The sequence below is a fragment of the Haplochromis burtoni genome, unplaced genomic scaffold, assembly GCF_018398535.1.
Source record: "Haplochromis burtoni strain Fernald_Lab_line unplaced genomic scaffold, NCSU_Asbu1 Contig_19, whole genome shotgun sequence".
NCBI classification, from domain to species: Eukaryota; Metazoa; Chordata; class Actinopteri; order Cichliformes; family Cichlidae; genus Haplochromis; species Haplochromis burtoni.
Window position 1 is genome coordinate 342,797 of NW_024582380.1, and position 6,568 is coordinate 349,364.

A 6,568-nucleotide genomic window follows, 5' to 3' on the forward strand; every position below is an offset into this window, starting at 1 on the left:
TGTGTGTGTGTGTGTGTGTGTGTGTGTGTGTGTGTGTGTGTGTGTGTGTGTGTGTGTGTGTGTGTGTGTGTGTGTGTGTGTGTGTGTTTGGGGGAGCGGTTATCAGATGGGGTATGTGTGTGTCTGTGTGTCTCTGAGTCTTTGTGTCTCAACATATACAATGGCTATCAGGATGGATGCATGCATTCCACTTTTGTCAGCAGAACACTGGGGCTCTTAACCGTTATCAATTTCCTTTAATTGTGATCAGACAACCTGCCAATCATGTGACCAACGTCTAACATCTAAAAGCATGCCATCGCCTAGACTTATAACTCACCAATCCAGTGAGAATGATGGATAAAAGACCAAGTTGCCATTAAATAGCTTTTCTTCCCTCTTGTGCCTTTTATATCTCTCTATCTGTCTACATGTGCTTCTGTGACACACACACACACACACACACTGCAAAGACTGCACATAGACATACACCGTGGTGTGATTTATTGATCCCTGAGACACAGAGCTGCAGTCCAATGGGAGTCTCTGGTGATAAGCATGACTGGTCTCTATAAGCAGCAGAGAAGCAACTACTGAGATAATAAGAGTGAAAAGGAAAGTGCTGAGAAGATCTTACAGAAACACAAAGCTCACAGTGGTGCTGAAGATGCCGCTGCTTTAGATCCTTAGGTTCAATATTTATTTAACTTAAATTGTACACGTGCTAAATTTTAATTGAAAAGGGGAAGCCTTTGTGACTGAAAACATGGCATAATTCTGACACACCCAAGATCACATCAAACACAGACACTGACACATCGACTTATGTTTTTATAACAAACTCCCATTCATTTAATATCTGAACAAATTACGAACAATATTAGTATAATCAATTCAGTTTTAAGAGCTATACACAGTAGTTTTTTTATCTGGTTATATCATAACTGGTTGTTCAAAACTGGCTACAAGAGTGACTGCAAGTGTGAATGGTTATCTGTCTCTCTGTTGTGTTAGCTCAGTGATAGACTAGTCCACTCGATTGGCTATTATTTGTGCCTTTTTTGTGCTATTCTTCTAATTTAGTGGTCGCCCAAGGGTTCCCTTCTTTGTTGTTGTGTTGAGCAAGATCAGAGAGTTGTACAAAGATACTGACAGACTGCTCTGATGGAGATTCTCATGATGTATGAATGTAGCACCATGGGAACCTGCCAGTGTACGAATAAGCGCTGTTATAATGTCAATAAAAAGCAACCATGTGTAGCAACAACAGGCAAAATAACCGATGTAAAGTCAAGGGTCATAAATTAAAGTCTTCTCATCTTTGAAGCGAGGAACTAAAGCAATACTGGTGAATGACATATGAGATACATTACCATATAAATACATTACCTACACAAAGGGGGCTTGGAATATCCTCTTGCAAACTGATCAATAATTGAAAAGCGATTTGGAACAAGTAAATCATTTTATGTGTGGGTGGGACTTAAGTCTTCTTTACTGTCTCACTAATTTTATATTTACTAATTTGATAGATTTTGTTAGGTGTCCCTAACTTTACTCATTTTGTCCTACTGGTTATTTAAAGGCTATAGCAAAAATAATACAAAATTTGAGAGTCTGGTGAGTCTGTGCTGCACACACTTTGGCAGACAAATTAGCAAACACTGCTTCCTGTACTCACAGTGGTCGGCTGGCTAATGTTAACATATAACTCAACCCCAGTGAGAAGACAGTCTGAAATATTTGCATGAATTCCCATTTGGACATTTTGAATGATTGCAGCAATAGATGTGCCGTCCCTTTCAAACTCATAGCTTCCATTTTATCAGACTTAACAGTCCTTGTCCACAATCAAAGACATTATACAGTTATATTAACAGGCTAACCTGACCTTTAAGTATAAAATTGGTTTCTCTTACTCTGTAAATACATAAAAAAAGGATACTTTTGTGCCTATAAGCACAGGACTCCTCAAGTGGTGTTGCACTCTGGCCAGATTTCATTGGCAGTCACTGAATGTAATGTGATGCAGTGGAAAGGATTACCCAAGATTCTCTGGGAGTTTAACAAATGAACGAGCGACACAATAGGAAAGAAAATCAGGATACTGGTTTTCAATATGATATAAGTATTGTACTAGCCTTAACTGTTTTCTGCTCTATGAAGACTTAATCATCTTAATCCATTAATCTCTGTCTAGCTATCTCTCTATCTAGTAAATCTTTTTGGAAGCACTCCCCTGCCCGTAGATACCTCTGTTGGGCATCATTGCACCACCTTTCACTGAATTTAGATGCTGGAGCAGGCCATCAATTGATATTTTCAACTTGCCTGACCTCATTACGTTTGCAGTGCTGTCCCCGTTCATTTAATATAGAAGCATTTGTATGCAGCTCTTTTGTTTGTGCTGCGTGCCACCGTGAGCATTTCTTACTAAAAGGCAGCACCCCAATACTGTCAAGTGGTGTGAAGAATGCAATGCTGGTGTTTCACCACAGTAGTTGACATCAAGCTGATCACCCTATTTTTTCTAAAATGTAAATTATACTATCAAAATAAATAAGCTGTTGCTATACATGTAAAAGGAACAGTACAGCCATTTTATTTTAGCTTTCAATAGAAAATCTACCGCAGAGCAGCATTAAGACCACCGGGACAGCCTTCTAAATACTTTCTACAAGCTAATTAGTAATTAAAATTAATTCATGAAGCTGCCAGCTGAACATTGACAGATGATATTAGATCTGCATACTAAGAACAGAGAAGGCAAACCTCCCCTGTTCTTCCCTTCTCCTCTCTTACACTATCAGTAAGACATGCTCAGAAAGACTAGTCCTATACTATAAATGACCTACTGACCCTGTTCATAACACGTAGGCTGGGTGCAGCACTGGCCCTGCAGCCTATCCTCATACATGCACACACAGCACAGAGTCACCTTTCAAAAATGCTGTTGTGCTACAAGAACAGATGCAGAGAGGAAGAAAATAATGTCATCATTTCCTCCTTATAAGCTGAGGATGTGAAAGCAGTCAGGAAAATGTGGACTTGGAAGTGGTCCAGGGCTATTTTCTTAGCATTCATGCCTGTGCTGCAAGTCACACCAGCATTATCACAGCGCCTAAAACTTGCTAGACCAGCCCAGTGGAGCGTAACAGTCAGCCAGCTCCCTGAAATCACCCCAATATGTCACTTCTGTGCAGTCAAGGTCAACTGTCCGCTCACATTTTGTCACTCTAACTGCTTACATCTAAATACATGCTTACAATAATGTGGTGATTTATCTTGTTTTGGGCCTATTCCCCTGGGTGCTTTCACCTTCTAATACAAATTCACTCATTATTATGCACGGCAAGCATAACAGACCTTTGTGACATGTGAGTGATTTTGAAAAGTGTAGATTTAGAAACATTTGTAATACAGCTCACATACTATGGAGTAATTTCCTTAAATCCGTTGTGTAATATTTCTGAATTTAGGCTGTTATATTCAGTACTTAAACATACTTAACAGAAGGTATATAATATAGTTTATAGAATAATGGTGATAACAAATTTTCAAGGATTGAAAAAAATATATATCCACAGATTTTAGGGGTTGTATTACTGATTTGTCTAAGCTCCCCATTTTACATTGTAATTATGTATTATTGTGGGACAATAAATTTGAATTAATTATCCTTGAATTTTTCAATATGAATAATTACATTAAAGCTTTGAATTTAAAATAGCTCATTTGAATGGCACAACCCTATATATACTTTGTAACCACTATGTAAGAAGAGGTTAGGCTACTCAGTAATACAGTCCCTAAAAGTAGTGAGTAATTACAGTGCAAGATGTGTAAATACTGTTTGTCTTTTCCTCTAAAATACCATGGTGTTACTCACTACTTCAAATTGCTTACAGTATAATTTGTTTCTTATGTCCTTTAAGAACTCAAATTGTTACCCTTATTCCACCGTACCTAGCGATAATTCTGAGTATTTGCATTGTAGGTGTTGAGATATTACACCGTAAGTCACAGGCTGTGCTATAAAGTGCTACCATAGGTTGCCGTCATTTTGGAATTTCAGTGTGTTTTGTATATGTTTAATATCTCAAACCCTATATTTACACAACATTAGTCTGAATGGTAAAATGTTTTGTGTTTTTTCCACATCTGCTAATAAAGTCATTAGTGGGATGATTTAAAAAGAAGAAAAAGACAACAAGAGGTGACAGTTTGGTGTGGAGCTGCTGTGCTAGTGTGTCTGGATGTCTGACACCTTGAGTATGAAATTAATACACTGGAGAGCGAGCAACACGTTTGCATGGGAAGAGCCCACAGTTGTATCGGGGAAATGAATTACAATGGATCTAGACTAGACATGCAAATGGCTATAATTAAGATAATAGCGACTTTGCTTTTGGGGATAAAAAATAAGCGGCTATCAAACACCTGTTAAAAAAGAAGCCTCCCACATCCTGAAAGAGCAAAGACACAGCAGTGTCTTTGCAGAGTCTGTAATATTCCTGTATTTGGACATTATGGAAAGAATTTAGAGTATGTATGATGTTATTCAAGGTACATGTCTCATGGTTACATCTCACCTTTGCCCTTATATGTATAGGATACACTTGATTTGAGAGCTTTGGCCCAGTGTTATTTTTTCTAGCGAGTCCCCCCCCAATGCACTTAAAAAGACATAAACAAACACCAGACAGACGAGGCTTATTGTTTCTACCAGTGTGTGTGTGCGTGTGTGTGCGCGAAGGAGAGAGAGAGAGCGAGAGACCACAGCGCGAGACAACCATGTTCTCCCAGCCTCCTCGAGCCAGTAACCATGACAACAGGATGGCTGGGAGACACGGTTCAAGCTCAATTGAGGCCGGTGTCTTTCTTTTCCTCCAAAATAGTGCCTTGGTCGCGTTTCAAGACCGACTTGTCCTCCTAAAAAAGCAGAGGAAAGGCTTTTCTCTGCCTCCTCTCGGGGGACACAAACACACAGACACGCACACACCTCCGTAAAATCCCACGGCCCGCACGGTGCATATCTCACAGCCTACATTAGCTCCTCAAACACGGCTTGCCGGCGCGAGGAGGCTTGCAGCCCCGCGTGAGCATTTTTGCTCCCACATTAGCAAGAAAAACAGGAAAGCTAAAGACAGCCTCTGTGAGAAATGCCTCTCTCGCTAATAAACTACTAAACGGTCACCCAGCATGGGCTTCGCTAGACCCGCCGGTAAAACAGCGCTAACACAGTCGCACTAGGTTAATATCTTCACACTTTGACCGTTTGTCTTAAAAATAAACGTGTCGTATCTTCACTCACCGGTGAAATGCGTCCAGTCGGATGCTGAAATATGCTGGGAGTTGCGCGGCGGCACTGGTCCTCTCTCCCCCTCTCTTCCCCTACATCCACACGCCACACACTGACAGACGGGCTCTTTTTTCTCTCCCTTCCTCAGCTGCCCCCCTTCTCGCTCGCGCGCCCGACGTTGACGTCCAACCGAAGCAGCTCGTGGTGTCGTCTCGCGCCTCTGCTCAGGCTGCTAGGGGAGGTCCGGATTATTTCTGATGAATGGACGGATGAACGGAGGCGTCCTGCCCGTCTCCTCCTCACTGTGGAGCTTATGCGTGCTTTGAGTGGCAGCTGAGAAACTCTAAACCCGCTCCTCGGACCGTTTGGGAGTACCATCACTCTCCCGTGGCTAGAGCGCGGTGTGAACGAGACGTGTCTCGATGGCCTGTTGATATCAAACACTGCAGCCCGCAGTGAAGATTAGCGCCGACAGTTGTGTTGACATAAGTGCTTCTCTTTGACCACTGATGATAACCTGGAGACCTGGAGCTTAGTTGCAGCTGGACCGGTGATATTAGAGCTATAGAGTGCTCAAAGGTGGTGAAACCTTTCCCACACTAAGGTCCTGGGATCTTGGATGGCGTTACTCCCCCCCCTCTCCACCAGATATTAGAATTAAGAATTAATGGTGTGAATACAAAAGTTTGGGAACTGACCAGAAAAAGAGAGCATGTAGATGATTTACAGACATTCAGATGGTGTTGTCCAAGGTCTAAAGTCCTGCAGCTGTCATATCTGGGATGCTGCATTGGTCATGCTGAAGTTTGGTTTCAACAGGAATTCAGCAGGATGCCTGAAAAGGGAAAACATGACCTATGAAACAGTCAATAGCCCGCTTGACCCACAGTGAACCATGTTACATGAAACAGCTCAGTGTAATCATGCCAGAACATACTGTAACCTACCACACATAAATGAAAGTGAACATCCTAATGTTCTTGTATTGTGCAACTGATCATGGAAAAATCTACTTGCATTTTTTAAATTCTATCACAACAGACCACTGTCTTGACCTTTGACCTGTGGTTAGCCTTGAGTTCTGTCAGAAGTTGTTTTCAGGGTACCGTTAATCATCAGTAACAGCAGGTCGAGCGCTTTCTGTTGATCTTTGTCAGTCCCCCTTTTTTTCTAATGCTGTTTGTGCTCCTACCTCCTCTGTCAAAACTATGATTAAAGCCCACTGAGAAAAGCAATAATCCCAATTGTACCGCTAAACACGACCACTGGTTTTAAGGAATGAGCACA

General features: G+C 41.4%; 1 protein-coding gene across 2 annotated transcripts in view; it reads right to left on the reverse strand.

Moving 5' to 3' along the window:
• The window catches only part of psd2 (pleckstrin and Sec7 domain containing 2), a 39,911-nt gene extending 34,057 nt beyond the window's left edge, over positions 1–5,854 (reverse strand). The window contains exon 1 of one of the 2 annotated variants that reach the window (XM_005916615.3): positions 5,294–5,854. The gene's annotated coding sequence lies outside the window, so the exon portion shown is untranslated. The remainder of the gene's footprint in view (positions 1–5,293) is intronic. The other variant, XM_005916616.3, reaches the window with a different exon arrangement.
• Between the last annotated feature and the right edge of the window lie 714 nt (positions 5,855–6,568).